At 35.2% G+C, this 17,740-nt stretch overlaps 1 protein-coding gene across 1 annotated transcript in view; it reads right to left on the bottom strand.

The window, feature by feature from the left end:
• The window catches only part of LanB1 (laminin subunit beta-1), a 754,433-nt gene that overhangs the window by 332,454 nt on the left and 404,239 nt on the right, over positions 1-17,740 (bottom strand). The window lies entirely within an intron of this gene.

The following is a 17,740-nucleotide window of genomic DNA, read 5'->3' as shown; positions in this document are numbered from 1 at the left end:
CTGTTGTGGGTGCCATGACTGTGAATGAATTCAAAGCAGAGTATGATAGATACTGCACGAATGCCAGTTGTTCTTGATATGATGATGTTTAGGGCCTCCCTCGATGAGTCTAAGGACTCCATGGAGTTGCCCTTAATAATAATAATATTGCTTGCCATTTAAAAGTTTTCTTGTATTTAGTGTTTAATACTATAGCTGCTCCTTCCTGTCCCTGATCATTATTACCTGAATAAATGTAGCATCTTGTACTTGTTATTCAGGAGCATCTCTCCTGTTTTTGTCTTCTTGGTTTCAGTAACACCAATTATGACAACTAAATACACAAGTGCACAATAAGCAGCGTATTCACAATTTTGTAGATATCACACCATACTAAGACCATGCTCATTTCTTAAAATACAAATTATTAATACTTTTAATAATTTTTAAATCACTCTATATATCCCCTTAATACCATTTCTGATTTTATATATATGATAATTAACTACACCTGAGGGCAACTTCATAGCCTCATGAAAAAATCCATGACACTAGAATGGAAGAAGAAAGACCATACAGGTTTAATTTGTTACCATGAGAAACCTTTTTTTTTAAAAAGTCTTTTTTCAGCCAGTTCCTTAGTTAATTGACTGAAATCCCCATGAAGACACCAAGCATTTATATGGTCTCAACTGTTTTTCAGCTTAAAAATCTGACTACAGAACTTACGATATATTCACACAATAATACTAGTTAGGATTAAGGATGCAAGACAGCAGCAGCGACTTTATTATTTTCATCTTTTCACATTGGCTAGCAATCATGATAATCTTCCAGCAACGGTGAATGTGGACATCGGCTATGGACAATTTCTCAAAGATTAGGAGCCAAGGAGTGCTGTCTATAGCTTTTGTGAAAATAAACATATTGAGGATTTACAAGGAGGAGGGGGGCTAAAAAGTTCTGATAAACAACTAAAACAAAAATTAATGGTTTGTGTAACAATGGAGACTTTTTATCTCAGAGGATTGCAAATGATGCAGCAGCATTGTAACAAATGTATAATACTTCATGGGGAATATGTAGAACAATGCGCATGTTACATGGTTCTACCTCAATTCCTTCATGGTGATTATCACAACTTCTTAGCATACCCTAGTATTTTTACAAGTGTGACCTTTTTTTTTTTTTTTTCTGTGGTCTAAAATTATATCTGTGTTCACTTAATTCTATATCAGCATTCTCTATGACTCAGAATTCATGTAATTATTAGGTGATCCCACATGCTCTAAATTAGATGTGCAACTGACCATTCAAAATTCTTCAGTTAATTTCTTTGTACACGTCCCCCCCACTTCCCAAAAAAAATTCATATCAGTAATATTAGAAGTGGCATCAAAATATTCTTTTTCTGAAATTACTCAATATGATCATAAGATTAAATATTACTTAATGAAGAAATAGCTTATCTCAGAGAAGCATGGGAATCATTAAATTTGATGCTATGCCTAATTACAGAATACTCCTCATGATTTAATGATTTAATTCAAGATAGAAATTATGTTATTACTGTTATTATTTTGGTAACCTCCACGGAGTCTGTTACCATCTTCAACAAATACTACAGTTTATTATTATTATCATCATCATCATCAGATCTCGAAGGAGTCTAATGACTCATCATGGGAGGTCCAACTGTCACTCACACAGTAGATCATACAGTGCCTTAAATGCCTTCACTGTATCTGCACTCACCACATTCTCATGCAATGCATTCCAATCACCTACCACTCTTTGCAATAAACCTACTCCTCATCTGCCTGGTCCCACCCTTTTTATATAGCTTCCAGGGTATAAGAAACTCTGTTCCCCCCATTCTGCTAAAAAAATCCTCATCCATATCACTCTGGTAATAACTACTTAATAACTTATGTGTCTCAATAATATCCTCCCCCCACCTCTTCCCCCCTATTGACTAGACTGTAAATTACACTCTTTCAACCTATCCTCATACCCAACATTCAATAGACCAGGAAACCAATTTAATCAATAGTCTCTAGACCCCTTCAAATATCTCTTCATCCTTTTCAAAACTAGGTGACCAAATCTGTTCCATGGAACCCAATCAAAGTCTTATAACATCCTTACTTTTACATGTCAGTGTCCTCTGTATCATTGCTATAATCCTCTGTGCTGTCCTCACAATTTTAGCAATGTGCCCTAAAATTTTAGGACTTTGTCCACCATTATCTTCGGATCCCTCATCAGGAGATGAAGGATATATTTTCTGATAGATATATATATATATATATATATATATATATATATATTATTATGATTATTATTATTACGTAACACCTCTAGGGAGTCCAAAGACTCATCGAGGGAAGGTGCCTACTTTACAATTCTCCATCTCCGCCAATTCACCAACCGCAATTATCTTCATCTACATCATCTACTGCCGACCACCACTAGTATTTTCACAGACAATCAAACATCCATGCCCACGGAGGGATTCGAACCCGCAGCCTTTTGGCTGGAGAGCGGATACGCTAACCACATGGCCAACCAGGCCGGTAATATATATACTTACTTATATACACAATATATATATATAAATATACTTACATAAATCTTTCCTAGAATATTTTGTAGGAAATTCCTTGTTTTATTTCTCTTTTATATAATCAATATTTAAACAAAAGTTAAACAATACTTCAATGATGCGATATCAGAATGTGTCCTGAGAGTTCGAAGAATAAATAGAGTAGTAGTCAAATGGATGTGTAATCTTATTAAGCAAGGGATTCATAAAAAAAGAATGATGTGGAAGGAATACCGTCTGCATAAGGATGATATTCATTATGAACGTTATAAGCAGCAGACTAGAATAGTCACAACTGTTGTATGGAAAGCAACGAGCATGAAAAGAAACCGACTCTGCATGCTAAAGACAACTCACAAGAATTCTATTGATATGCTGCAAGTAAAAGAAAGAATGAATATGAAAGAATAACTCTTCTAAATCCTGATGGTGAGGGTTACAGATGCAAAAGCGGTGGTTCAGTTAACCTTCCTACCGGCTAGGACGTCTATAGACGTCCAACTAAATCTGGATAAGATTCAGCCCACCTGTTGAAAGAACCTGGATAAGAAGTGCAATTTTACTATCATGTCCATTAGAAAGTGTGATAATCCCTCACGCTGAAGAGAACGGTTAATCGGATTATCTCGCGTTCGTAGCTGCAGTTGCCTATAACAAGAAACGCACTTCCTTTTTCCATGCTGGATAACTGGATTTTAGTTATATAGGATAGAATAAAATAGAGAAATTATTTATATTTTTGTTTTCTCTTTTTATTCTACAATACAATTTTAATGTCTGGCCAAAATAAAGATCTTGCATAATTTCTTCACTTAAATATTGCCTTACCTTGGAGAACCAATTTAATTTTTTAATTTTTTTGCGCTAATTTTTTTCTAATCGCTTACTAGTCAAATGATTTTTCTTTGTTCTCGAAGAAATTAATTCACGATAATTATTTGAAATATTCTTTAATAAAAAAAAGAAAATAAAACCGGCTGCCGACGTTCCAGTTTATATTATTTTTATTTTTGCACAAAACCATCGAAAGCGAATAATACTTCACAGATTTTCTTTAGGACATGCTGGAGCAACTTAGCTTTATAGAGAATAACATGAAATTGTTTAATCATAACCCTAAATTGTTTCTTCATGTTGTATAGTAATTTATTGTTCTTTGTACACAATCTTGGTTTCCTTGTAGAATTGGTCATTACAAAATGAAATTAACAGTTATGATTAATATTTTCTGCATAATTCAGATATTTTATTCTCCAATTTTTAAAGTAAGCGATACATTTGCTTATTTTTATCATTCAAAATATGTAGATCAAATGTGAAATTTCACTTCCTTTCACAATAGAATTGAACTTTATTTCGCCTCTGATAGTTTAACCCCCCCCCCCCCCGTTGTATCACTATCACATACCCGAAAACTGTTATGAAACATAGGTACAGTTTTTATTTAATTCGTTATTTTTCTCTAGTAATTGTTCCACATAACTTTAAATTTTCGATACTGAAACTATGTGGTGATTATTATAAATTAGCAAATTATAAATCAGAAAATATACATATTATTTCCTCATTATTATAAATCAGGAAATGATGTGATATTCGGATATAGGTGAAATTAATATTTGAAAGCACTGTCATCCTTCAAATGCATTATCAGAATAAAGTGAAAAACCAAACAAGAAATTTCTGCCTGTAAAATATTCAGATATTGCTTGAGGCTCTTCAGTGTGCTGCATGCTCTATTGTTCTGTTTCTCACTGGGGGGTTAGTAATCTCCATTAGCTTTGAGCTGGGCAGAAAGGAACTACTGGGCAGAAAAGAATAATTAGTAAGTATATTCAAGACACAATTCATTTACAAGATGGCAAGCAGCAGCAGTAGCAGTGACACTCATGGTAAGAAAAGAAAACTTCGTGGGATGCAGAAAAGTTGGAGCCTTCGCCTTTCGAGCAGCTCTTGTTCTACTGATGAGGAGAGAAATCTTTCTAGCTCTGAAGATAGCGATTCTGCCTGTACTTTAGATATGTCTTCGTGCAGAAAATGGGTGATCGCCACTGAACGTACACCAGCTTGTCCACGGTTTCCCTTCATAGGTAAGCCAGGAATTACTGAAGACTTTGACTCCAGTAATATTTTAAGTTCTTTCCGTCTATTTTTAGACGATGATATTCTTTCCTTCATAGTGGAACAGACTAACCTTTATGCTTGCCAACAACATCAGCAAGTTGAGTACAGTCCGCATTCTCGCAGTAAACTTTGGAGCCCAATAGATATCAACATGCTCCTTACATTTATAGCACTCTTGATTGTGCAAGGTATCGTGAAAAAGCCCGCTCTCGAAATGTATTGGTCTACAGACTGGATTCTGAACACGCCAATGTTTCGTGATGTTATGACTGAAAAACAGTTCAGTCTCATCATGAAGTATTTGCATTTTCAGAATAACGAGGAATACGATCAGGCAACACATCCTTGCCCAGTCCTCAACAAAATTTATGATTTTCTGATGAAAATCCGTCAGAAATGTAGATCACTCTACATTCCTGAGAGAGACTTGAGTATCGATGAAAGCCTTATGCCATTCAAAGGTAGACTGAAATGTAAGCAGTATATTCCCAAAAAGAAAGCGAAGTATGGAGTAAAATTTTTTATGCTTTGCGAATCCGAAAGTGGATATCTTTGGGATTTCAAACCTTATACGGGAAAGCAAACTGTAATCGAGCATGATAAATATTCGGATCTCCCCTTGTCGATGCGTGCAGTAATGCAGTTACTAGACCCTTTACTGGGGAAAGGTTACTGCATTACAATGGATAATTATTATATGTGTCCTGAACTCGCTGATTTGCTTTTACAGCATCGTACAGATAGTTATGGTACTGTAAATGCAAAAAGGCGAGATATGCCTCCAGATCTGGCTCCAGGAAAGCTATCGAAGGGGGAAATCCGAGCTTATCAGCGAGGGAAAGTCTTTGCACTACGTTGGAAAGACAAAAGAGATGTTTTTCTGCTGTCTTCCCTGCACAATCCATCAACGGAATCCGTGGAGAAGCATGGTTTGAAGAAAGAAAAACCTATTGCTGTGTGTGCATACAACGACACTATGGGTGGAGTCGACAGGTGCGATCAGCAGCTATCATTCTACTCTGTAATGAGGAAACAGCATAAAAAATATTACAAAAAAGTGTTTGGACATGTATTAGATTTTGTTATTTGGAACAGTTTCCTCCTGCACAAGAAAAAATGTTTGTCTACCATAACATATCTAGAATACAGAACAGAAATTGCGAAAGCATTGCTGCATGCACATGCGCCTTCTTCAGCAAGCAGAAAAACAGGAAATCCTGCCAGACATCTGAGGTTGAACGCTGCTAACTCCAACCATTATCCGGAAAATCTACCACCAACGGCTAATAAAAAAAAACCTGCACGCAAATGCTATGTATGTAATAAAAAAAATATCAGAAAGGAAACAAAAATCTGGTGCCCTGAGTGTAAAACTGCTTTGTGTGTTTACCCTTGCTTCAAGATGTTCCACACTGTTCAAGAATTTTAAATTCTGAACAGTATGAAATAAAGAATGTTTGTTTTCAAGGCCATCAAAACAGTCCTTTTCAGGACTACAAATATTGATAGAGGGATACCCGAATGTACTGTTTCTTTTTTCATCTTGAAGGCTAATTTTTAAGTTCTTTTTATGACACAGAATGATATTTTCGAAGGAATAAAATATAAGAGGAACTGGAAAGAGTATTCCAGGTAAAGTATTTCACCAAAACAATAAAAAATAATGAAATAAAATCTACCCTATATATATATAGATAGATAGATAGATGTAATAACTTTTTTTTTTTTTAAACTTGGGGATATTGTATATTAGGATAACCAAGTTATTTTATAAACTTGGTTATAAATTTCAAAATAACTGGAAAGGCGAGATATGCCTCCAGATCTGGCTTCAGGAAAGCTATCGAAGGGAAAAATCCGAGCTTAGCAGCGAGGGAAAGTCGTTATTTTATAAACTTGGTAAAAATAACCAAGTTTATAAAATAACTTGGTTATCCTAATATATATATATATATATATATATATAAAATGATAAGCCTTTTTATGTCATGTTTTTCGAAACGTTTTGAAAGTCAGGGGCTACCGTGAGTGTCGAGTCTTCAAAATTCGAGTCATCAGAATTCAGGGGCGGGACCCCCTTTCGAGTTATCACAATTGAAGGAGAACTGGCCTACCATACCGGAACACAGGGGGGGTATAGCCCCCTAGTTAATAAATGAAATATATAAATAATAACGGGAACATTTTCACCTTGCCAACACTCAACATTGATGTGATATGGGTTCCAAATTTCTTGTTTGAGATATATATTACAAAGTTTTGTAATAAAAATTTCTGCTACAATGGAGTTTGGCAGAATCAACAATATTATTACTACCTTATTTCTGTTTCTCGTGTGGGAGAAAAACAGTAAAATGTCACTCTTATAATTATATGAGATGTTATAATGGCAAAAATAGTATGAAAAAAGTCATTTGCACTTTCTCTTCAAAACACAAAGAAAGAACATTGTAAATTCAGCCAGTGGAAAAGAAAATACTACATATTTTTCTTCTATTATCTGATTTTTTTTCTTGTAGTACAAAGAAGAAATCACTGCATAAACATGAAGTCTGTAGGAGGGAAAAAATCTGGAAATTGGTTACATTATAACGAATAGAGAAATCATGTCAGAAAAAATATTCACATAAGATTCTAATCTCAGCAGACAACATTTTCTTCTAGATTAGATATCTAAAGTAACTGAACCTTTGCTACTATTTTACACTGAAATGAATGGGTATGTTCCCCAAGTGATTTACGTTTGTAACAGTTGTCTTACGAACGATTTATGAAATAAATTATCTGAAATATCAGCAGATTGATTAGGTATATACCCCCCCCCTCCCCCCCAAAAAAAAGAAGATTATGAAACGCATATGCACCTTTTCTTTTAAAATAATTCAAATCCTCTTTTTCAAGATAATTGTATGAAATAATTTATAATTTTTTGATAATAAAAGTGAAATTGATTATTATAAATTAAGAAATTATTTTGGCATAAATAATGTATAAGCATGTAAACGAAATGTCAGCATTTCTGTTAGGATATCGGTAATCAACAAACGAAAAGAAAACAAGACATTCTTGGTGTATTCTGCATTACAGCTTGAGGCAATTTAGTGCAACTTTAGTGTTCTCCCCTTTCTTTCTCAATAGCACTGAGAGCAATAAGCCTTCAGCTTTTCTTCCAGCTAAGAGGATATATACCAAGTATTTATAAGACGTAGATTACTTCAGAAATAGCTTCCAGCAGCAGAAGTAATATTTAGATTTTTTTAAAGAAAAACAAACAAAAATAATACTACCGAACTTTCTTTTGTGTGGTATGCATATAAACAATTTTGCATGGTGAAAATATAGCATATTATTTCTAAAATTTCACATAATTTCAGCGGGCAGTAGAACAGCTGGTTTTACATTGCAAATAAATAGAACAGAATTAGAAGTTTCACAATACAATCTGATTGCCGTATATCTTTTGTCAAAATGGTAAAATGAAGTAATTGATTTTGAATGCTGTCTAGAAAAGCTTTCAAACCTGTGAGTTCTAGGAGAGGATAAGGAGGGGGGGGAGAAGCATTAGAAAATCTTCAAAATGAAAAAGAATTTTGAATCATTCCGTATATGATATTTTTCCCATTATATTTTCAACATATCTACGAGGATGTGCACTAGATATTATCGTAATATGCATAATACAAATAAATAAATAAATAAATGACGAAGGCGAAGAATCACTGCTAAAATATCATTGGATATAAATTTTTGATACCAAAAAGACACAATCGGAAACCGAGTAATGCACTGTAGCAATTTAACATTTTTTTTTTGTCTTTATGAATAACAAAAAATCGTTTCTAAAACTGAAATGAGATGATCCATATAATGCTATTTCGCTAGAAACGAAAGAAAAGGGACATATTTATTTCAATAAATATTGTTTAAAAATATAAATATTTGACATAATATTTTCAAAGCAAACATTTGAAAATTCTGAAATTCGAAAAAAAATATTCAATTATTATACGTAAAGTGAAAGATCAATCAGTGCAACTCTTCCAGTTCACTGATTTGTAGAATTACCAAGTATTTATAACACGTAGATTATTTCAGAAATAGCTTCCAGCAGCAGAAGAAGTAATATTTAGATTTTTTTAAAAGAAAAACAAACACAAATAATACTACTGAACTTTCTTTTGTGTGGTATGCATATAAACAATTTTGCATGGTGAAAATATAGCATATCATTTCTAAAATTTCACATAATTTCAGCGGGCAGTAGAACAGCTGGTTTTAGATTGCAAATAAATAGAACAGATTTAGAAGCTTCACGATACAATCTGATTGCCGTATATCTTTTGTCAAAATGGTAAAATTAAGTAATTGATTTTGAATGCTGTCTAGAAAAGCTTTCAAACCTGTATAGAAATTTAGAGTAGGTATGCAATTCAGTTCCAGGAGAGAATAAGGAGTGGGGGAAAGCATTAGAAAATCTTCAAAATGAGCAAAAATGTTGAATCATTCCGTATATGATATTTTTCACATTATATTTTCAACATATCTACGAAGTTATGCACTAGATATTATCGTAATATGCATAATACAAATAAATAAATAAATGACGAAGGGGAAGAATCACTGCTAAAATATCATTGGATATAAATTTTTTAAACCAAAAAGACACAATCGGAAACCGAGTAAGGCAATTTAGCGTTTTAACATTTTTTTATATTTTGTCTTTATGAATAACAAAAAATCGTTTCTCAATCTGAAATGTGATGATCCATATAATGCTATTTCGCTAAAAACGAAAGAAAAAGGACATATTTATTTCAATAAATATTATTTAAAAATATAAATATTTGACATAATATTTTGAAAGCAAACATTTGAAAATTTTAAACTTCGAAAAAAAAATATTCAATTATTATACGTAAAGTGAAAGAACAATCAGTGCATCTCTTCCGGTGCACTGATTTGTAGAATAAAATAAACCAAATTCACTATCACTAAATAGATTCATTGCAAAAGCTGATCAGTGGGCATTTCAGGATTGATTTTTTTTTCGCATATGTGAAATTGGTTTCAATTTTTGGGAAGAGACACAATAAATCATTTTAGAGGAAAGAAAGGTCAAATAACTTAGGACAGTAAATGAAATTCTAAGCAACACAACAGACGTAAAGACAGGGGGGGGGGGGGGGAGACAAAGGTCACTCAGCAACAGTTAATCCACTAATGCTATAGAATAGCCGTAACGAGATTAACGGCGGAGGAAGGTAATGGCATGATAAAAGGTAGAATGCCGACGAAGTTTTGATCCATGAAAAAAGCTAGGGAGAGTTGAATATTTAATCCACACCGGCCGGTTGGGAGGTTAATGAGTAAACATTTTGTTAAAAGCTATCAACCTGGTGTATGCAACATTGAGCTCACTGTTACCTCTTCACTAAATGAAGAAAAGCAGGTGTATGAGGACGAGATATTAGAGCTGTTGCACAAATTTAAGAGTTTAGCAATAGGGACTGATGAGATATCAGCATGTGTGCTAAAAGAGTGTTCAGCTGAACTGGCCATTCCTTTGACCACGCTGTTTAATGAGTCTTAAATCAGGGAAGATTCCACATGAATGGAAGGAATTATAGTAATGCCATTGCACAAGAGTGGTGCAAAGACCGATGTATCCAACTATCGACCGATTAGTATCTCAGTGGTTGTGAAGATTTTGGAAAAATTGGTTAGGGCTCACATTCAGAAATGGGTTGACAGTAAATCTCTACTTTGCAATGAACAACGTGGGTTTACTAAGGGAAGGTCATGTTTTAGCAACTTGCTCACATTCTAAAACAATGTTACCATTGAACTAGACAAGGGGAGTGGATACACCATGATACTTTTAGATTTTGCTAAAACTTTTGACAGAATACAGCATGGCAGACTACATAAATTGGGGAAAATGGGTCTAGGTTATAGAATATTAGTATGGATAAGAGAATGGCTGGCTGACTGACATATCAAAAACTGGTATATGGGGAATGTGAGTCTGCAGATTTAAGGTAACTAGTGGAGTACCACAAGAATCAGTGCTTGGTCCACTGTTATTCAATCTGTACATTACTGATATTGGGAAGGATTTGATAAGTGACATACAGTTATTTGCTGATGATGCAAAGATAGGTAGGGTAATAATTCATGCTGATGATATGCAGTACTTGCAGAATGATTTGAATAGGCTGGAATTGTGGGCATGGGAAAATGGATATTAGTTCAATGTCAGTAAATGTAAAGTCATTCACTTTGGTGTGATTAGATATTCAATGTCATATTATATTGGTGGAATTAGTCTACAAGAAACTGATAAGACACCTGATGAGGCTAGGGATCTTGGGGTGTTAATAGATAGGAAGTTGAAGTTCAGAGGTCATATGGCAAAGATTACAAACAACTCAAAAGATAATTGCAATGGTGCAACGAACATTCACATGCAAAGATAAGGATGTTATTTTGTCTCTTTACAAGGCCTTGATAAGACCTCACCTTGGACTACTGTGCACAGGTCTGGTCTTCTGGTTTCAGTTGCAATTCTGATATATTGGAGAGAGTACAAAGGCAAGTGTTAAAAATGATATCAGGATTGTGGAATACTGATTATGAAGACAGATTAAGAATTTGTAGACTGCAGACACTAGCAAACAAGAGGAAGAGGAGAGATATGATTGAGACTTAGAAACTTCTGAAAGGGTCATACAGGATTTCAATCGATGAAATTTTTCAATTTATGGAGGGTGGGGAAAGGACAAGACGGTATCCTTGGAAGCTGAGAATGAAGGCTGCTAAGAAGCAGGTGAGAACTAGATTTTTTTCCTCTCATAGGGTGGTGTGTGATTGGAATGGATTGCCATTGGATGTTGTGAGTGCAAGCAGTGTGAATGAATTCAAGAATAAGTATGATAGCTGGTTTGTGTAGTATGTGGCCTCCCTCGATGAGTCTCCGACTCCCTGGAGATTTCTTGATGATGATAATAATAATAATAATAATAATAATAATATAAGAAGAGTTCTATTTGAATCTGGAAATTGAGAAATGGATACAACAAGAATAGATAATGTTCAAGTTGAAATATGGAAGTATCTGAAAGCTTTACAATGACTAGCTTTTCAACTGGCAATAAAATTTAATTTTTCTAAATAACTAAGCCAAACATTTACAATATTCTTATCTTCAGTTTCATATCATCTTTATTATCTTTTATTCCTTTTATAGCACTCTTTCTTTCATTTCTAAACTTTTTTTTTCTGACAGGCTCTAGAATAATCACTTGCATTTTCCTTATAATTACACACACACACACACACACACTTCATCTAGGGTCGCTTAAGTGTCAAAGCCAAATAAATGGGAGAAGATCTCTACTCCGCCTTTCAAAAATGTGGAGAACCGTCTGTGGCTTCTGACCTAATGTCCAATTCTCACCTTCATTTGAGGTGCCCCGTTAGTAGGTATCTACTGGGTAATGAACAAGCAAGGATGGGCTGGCAATTTGAGACTTCACTGACAAACTGTATACTCTCTATTGGCTTAACACCAAAAATGCATATGATGGTACCACATATGATTTCATACTGGATGAGGTGTCAGACAACCAGGGTGAGGAATGGAAAGGAAATTGAACTTGCAGAAAAACTGGAAAAGTATCATGTGGATATAACTGGCATGAACAAAACATGGGAGATTTTACTAAATAATAAGTATAAGATGTTATTTTCAGGCAATAATGATCAAGGAAAAGAAAGAGTAGCAATAGCATTCAATATCAAACCTGTAGGTAAACTTCTTGATTGGAGGCAGTTTCAAGTAAAGTTATGTGGGGCAAACTTCAAAATAGGGAAATAGGCAATGAAACTTATTTGTGCCTAGGGCACCATAGAAGGTTCTTCTAAGGAAGAAGTGGAGGAATTTTTTTGAGATATTGGAACAAGCAGCTGACATAATGAAAAAAAAGTGGTTCTTGTTGAAGATCTGAAGAGCAGAATAGGAAATAAATCCTACCAGAGGCATACAGGAACATTTGGAGAAAAGGGCAAAGCTAATAATAATGGTAAGCATTTAATGGACTTTGCTCAGGACATGGACAAGTCATTACTAACACCATGTTTCAACATAAAATTGTGCACAAGTTCATGTGGAGAGAAGATACAAGAAATAAGAAAAGCCTCATTGATGACATCGTTGTAGATAGGTGACATCATGCTGGTTCAGGATACCAGAGTGTACAGAGAATTTGAAATTGGAAGGGACCATTACTTAGTAATAAGCAGTATAAAAATATATATCACATTGAAAAGAACAGCATGAAAGTTTTAAAAACAATTAAAGTTTAGTAACTTTTACAGGTATAGACTCGACTATACAAACATTATTGAAGAAAAAAATAAAACAGATTGAAATGAAACAAATCTTGAAGTTATAGTGGCAAACTTTGACAAACATTGATTGATTCAGCTAGGATGTGAGCAGTGAAGTTGTCAGCAAGGTTAGAAAAATAAGAACATAGTAGACATAAGTTAAAGAAGCAGTCCTGGAAAAGAAGAAAGCATTCCAAAAGTTCCTAGCAAACAAGTTGGCAGATGCACAAAATGACTACAGAGAAAAATATAAGAGAGCTAAACTATACATAAAAGTAGCTAAACAAAAGTCATGGGAAGACTTTGGTAAGAGTATGGAAAATGAATATCAGCATGGTAGCAAAATATTCTGGAGGCTATTGAAGAAGCTTAGAAATGGAGAAAAGAGTACTGTAAAAGGAATAAAATATGATAAAGGTGACATTCAATATCCTGCTTATAAAGTTAATTACTGTGGTTATCGTGTTAAGTTATTATTTATAGTTATGCCATGGGTGACATGAAAACTGAAGATAAGGATATCTTAGATGCCTGGTGTAATCACTCTGAAAGAGTGTTAAACAAACCAAACTGTGACAGAACCATACTAGAAAATTTTCAAGAGGAATGCAAAGAGAAATACATATCAATACTCGAGGTAGAAAAAGCTGTCAAAAACTTGAAATGTGGAAAGGCAGCTGGAGTAGATGATATTTGACCAGAAATGCTAAAGCATGGAGGCATAAAAGTTTTGTAGTGGTTACACTGCATAATTCAGAGAACCTGGTGAGGAAATTGAATTCCTGATGATTGGAATAGAGCTCTTATATTACTCATCTATAAATAATAAAGGGGGGGGGGGGAATAAAGCTGAATGTGAGAACTAAGAGAAATTTTCATGTAAGATTTATGCAAGCATACTTGAAAAGAGGTTGAAAAAGATTGTGAAAGAGAAACTTGGAGAAGAACAAGCTGGGATCAGGCCAAATAGAAGCACGTGGCAGTGGATTTGAGCTGTTGTTAAAAAAAGTGTTTTATAAAAGGTGTATAGTGAATTCTTTTGTGAATTGTGTTCCATTTTTTTCTCAGTAACACAAGGGTTGTTTAGTGGTGCTGCTTTAGAGTTTCGTTGTTACAAATTGTGTTATTTTTGAGTTACCGAGAATGCGAGGTCACAGTCGGGAGTATTGGGGGCAGAAGAAAAGATAAGTTATTCGCTATTTGGTATAGATAAATATAGCATTTATATACAGGGTGTTCGGGATAAATTTGACATATTTATAATTAATTATATTTTTCCATAAGTTACATGTATTAACACACACTTCTCTTCATTTAAAAGTTTGGACCCTTCTTCATTCATATACAAGATGTCAGAAAGGATGGATAGCTGGAACCCACCTGAATCATGGAAGAGAATAACTTGTATCATGATGATTCGTGCCCGCCATCAAAATAAGGATATTACGACTGCTGCCCAATGCTCCCTGAATACAGTAAAAACAATCAGGCATGAACTAGAGACTTGCAATGGTGACTACGAGGATGTAGCAAGAAGAAAGATCCCTAGCAGACGATCTGATTGCGTTCGTACAGCAGAATTCCTGGCAAATCTGCAGGAACAGGTGTTGAAGAACCCTGGCATTGGAATTCGGGCTTTGTTCGTGGAGTTGCTAACTGTAGTCAAGCCCTGGATAACAAGGGTAGCCAATGGTAGGCCGTATGTATGGCAGCAGGATTCGGCCCCTTGCCACACCTCTGGGAAAAGTCAAAAATGGTTGTCTGAAAATTTCTACGACTTCACCAGTCCAAATGTTTGGCCTCCAAACTCCCCAGACCTTAACCCCATGGATTATTTTGTATGGGGCGCAGTTGAAAAAGACACCAATCGCACTTCCAGTAATACAAAAGCCCAGTTAATGGATAAAATTAAAACAGTTTTTGCGGCCCTTCCCAGGGAGACTGTAGCATCAGCTTGTTCGAGGTTCCGAAGCAGAATTGAAGCTGTGATCGATGCTAATGGTGGTTATTTTGAGTAAATCTTGTTGATAGTATTGTAATTAACTCTGCCTGTAATGTTTTTTTGTCAATTCATTAAATTTAATAGATACAAAGAAGATTTTCTTTTTCCTTACGAAACTGTCAAATTTATCCCGAACACCCTGTATATGTATATATACATTTAGTATTTATATATATATATATATATACATATATATATGTATGTATGTATGTATGTATGTACTGAGGTTGATTTACTCGGTTGTTAAACATATTTTTTAAAAGAATTGAATGACATTAACCGAGAGTAAAGGAAAAAGGTTTAATGGTATCACATGACTAGTTTCGGTTTTTTAAAGCCTTCTTCAGGTGTTTTCATAAAAGAAAAAACATTAAACATTGAAGATAAAAACTGTGAACAGCACAGGAAAGTCACTATACATATTTAACATGAAAACATTGTAGTTAACGTATTCAAAGCTGTTCCTTCGTTGACCACATTGTTAGTTGAGTGTGTGCATATATAGAATCTCGTGAGCGCCAGTATGTGATCACAGCAGAATGACAGTCTGCGAGGTTGTAGCTTAAATTATTATTTAAATGTACAGGGTTGAGGATGATTTCTCTAGATTCTACAATTTTTCTCTCCAATTCATCACGGCAATAGAAAATGTTGTTAGATCTATCTCAAAGGATTGTATGACTATGGTTCTGATCATCAGAATCGGCAGAAAAAAGGATATGACTGGATAAAGCACTGGCACATGTTCTCTTGTAAGTGATGTCCCTCCTGTGCTCCTCCATACGCAATTCAATAGACTCATCCGTCTGGCAAAGTAAGGAATGTCGCAGTCACACCATATCTTGTATACACCGGGATATTTCAGATTAATCTGAAACACGTGCATGTGTTTCAGAGAACACGTGCCAGTGCTTTATCCAGCCATATCCTTTTTTCTGCCGATTCTGAAGTTCATAAAGCAAAGAGCTACGTTTGATATCTTTCATTACTAATATCAGGTTTAATGCCACTTTCTTTCATAATGTGATGATGAATAAAAGTGGAGATAATGTGCATTATCCCTGATTTTACACCAAACCATTTTTTTGTATTCTGACTTCTGACTGAGAAATATAAAGTATGTATTGCTCTGTATAATGTTCTATTCACTCCATATAATTATTGAAAAGTTTTTGTCTGGGCACCTTATTGTATGCCTTTTCCAGATCTACAAAATATAAGTACAGATTCTTGTCATATTCCCATTATTATTATCCAGGCCTCCATGGAGTCAAAAGACTCGTCGTGGGAGATCGTTTTTAGGAAACACAAAGTTTATCATACCACTGCTTGAACTCATTGACAATTCCCACTCCAACCACTCTCTCTCAGGCAAGGCATTCCAAGGTTCAACCACCCTCCATGCAAAGAAACCACTCCTCACCCTCTTGCTCACAGTTTCCATTCGTAACTTCCAGGGATGGCCCCTTGTCATCGCTCCTTCCCACCGTTCCACCGAGTGAAAGAAACTGCCTCTCAACAGTTTAAGTCTCGATCATATCACCTCTCCTTCTTCTATCCACCAAACTCTGCAGTCCACATTCCCTCAGTCGATCCTCATAACTCATATTGTACAGTCCTGAAACCATCTTTGTTATCTGCCTCTGTACTGAGGACCAAATCTCAGAACAATAGTCTAAGTGTGGTCTGATCAGGGTCTTATACAACGGAACGATAACTCTTTTATCTCTGCAGGTCGGCATCCTTCTCAGTATTGTATCAATCCTCTGAGTTACTCTCACCACCTTTGCAATATGCTCCCTGAATTTCAGTTTTCTGTCAATCATCACCCCCCCCCCAGATCTCGTCTCCCCCTACCTCCTCCAGTGCAGCTCCTCCAATCAAGTATGCACCCTCCCATCGATGAATCTCAAACCTGAAGACTTTACATTTTGCTGCATTAAACCGACATCCCCAATTCATTTGCTCATCTGTCTAGTTTATTCAAATCCTCTTGCAGGGCTGCCACATCTGCACTATTACTAATAACCCTTCCCATCTTCACATCATCCGTAAACAACTGAATGTCCCCTTGCAATTCACTAACAATGTCATTGATATAAAGGTTGAACAATACAGGTCCCAGTACTGAGCCCTTTGGAACCCCACTTGTAACCTTCTGCTTCCTTGATATTGCCCCACCATACACAACTCTCTGAAACCTATCAGTCAGCCAATCCTGAATCCATTTGACTAACCTGACATTTAAACCCATGTGCTGCAACTTAATTATTAGCTTATCATGTGGCATCCTGTCAAATGCCTTTGAAAAATCCAAAAAAATGGCAGTATATGCCTTTCCCTCATCAACTGCTCTTGTCACTTTATTATAAAAGGCAATCATATTATTAAAGCAAGAGTGCCCCTTAACAAATCCTTGTTGATTCTCACAGATAACACTACCCTCATCTGCTCAACACTGTATATAGTGCCTCACTAATTTCTCCAAGACCTTAACAACTACTGATGACACACAAACAGGCCTATAATTAGACACTTCTAGTCTGCCCTTATGCAATGGCACTATCTTACCTTCCTTCCATTCCCTGGGTACCTTTCCCACAGCCACTTTTATTGAAAAGCCAGGTCAATGGAGCTGTGAG

Source organism: Typopeltis vanoorti, chromosome 11 (assembly GCF_054136105.1).
Source record: "Typopeltis vanoorti isolate ZY-2024b chromosome 11, IOZ_Tvanoo_1.0, whole genome shotgun sequence".
Lineage (NCBI taxonomy): Eukaryota > Metazoa > Arthropoda > Arachnida > Uropygi > Thelyphonidae > Typopeltis > Typopeltis vanoorti.
Note: the sequence above shows the minus strand (reverse complement) of the source record. Positions and strands in the feature narration are given on the sequence as shown.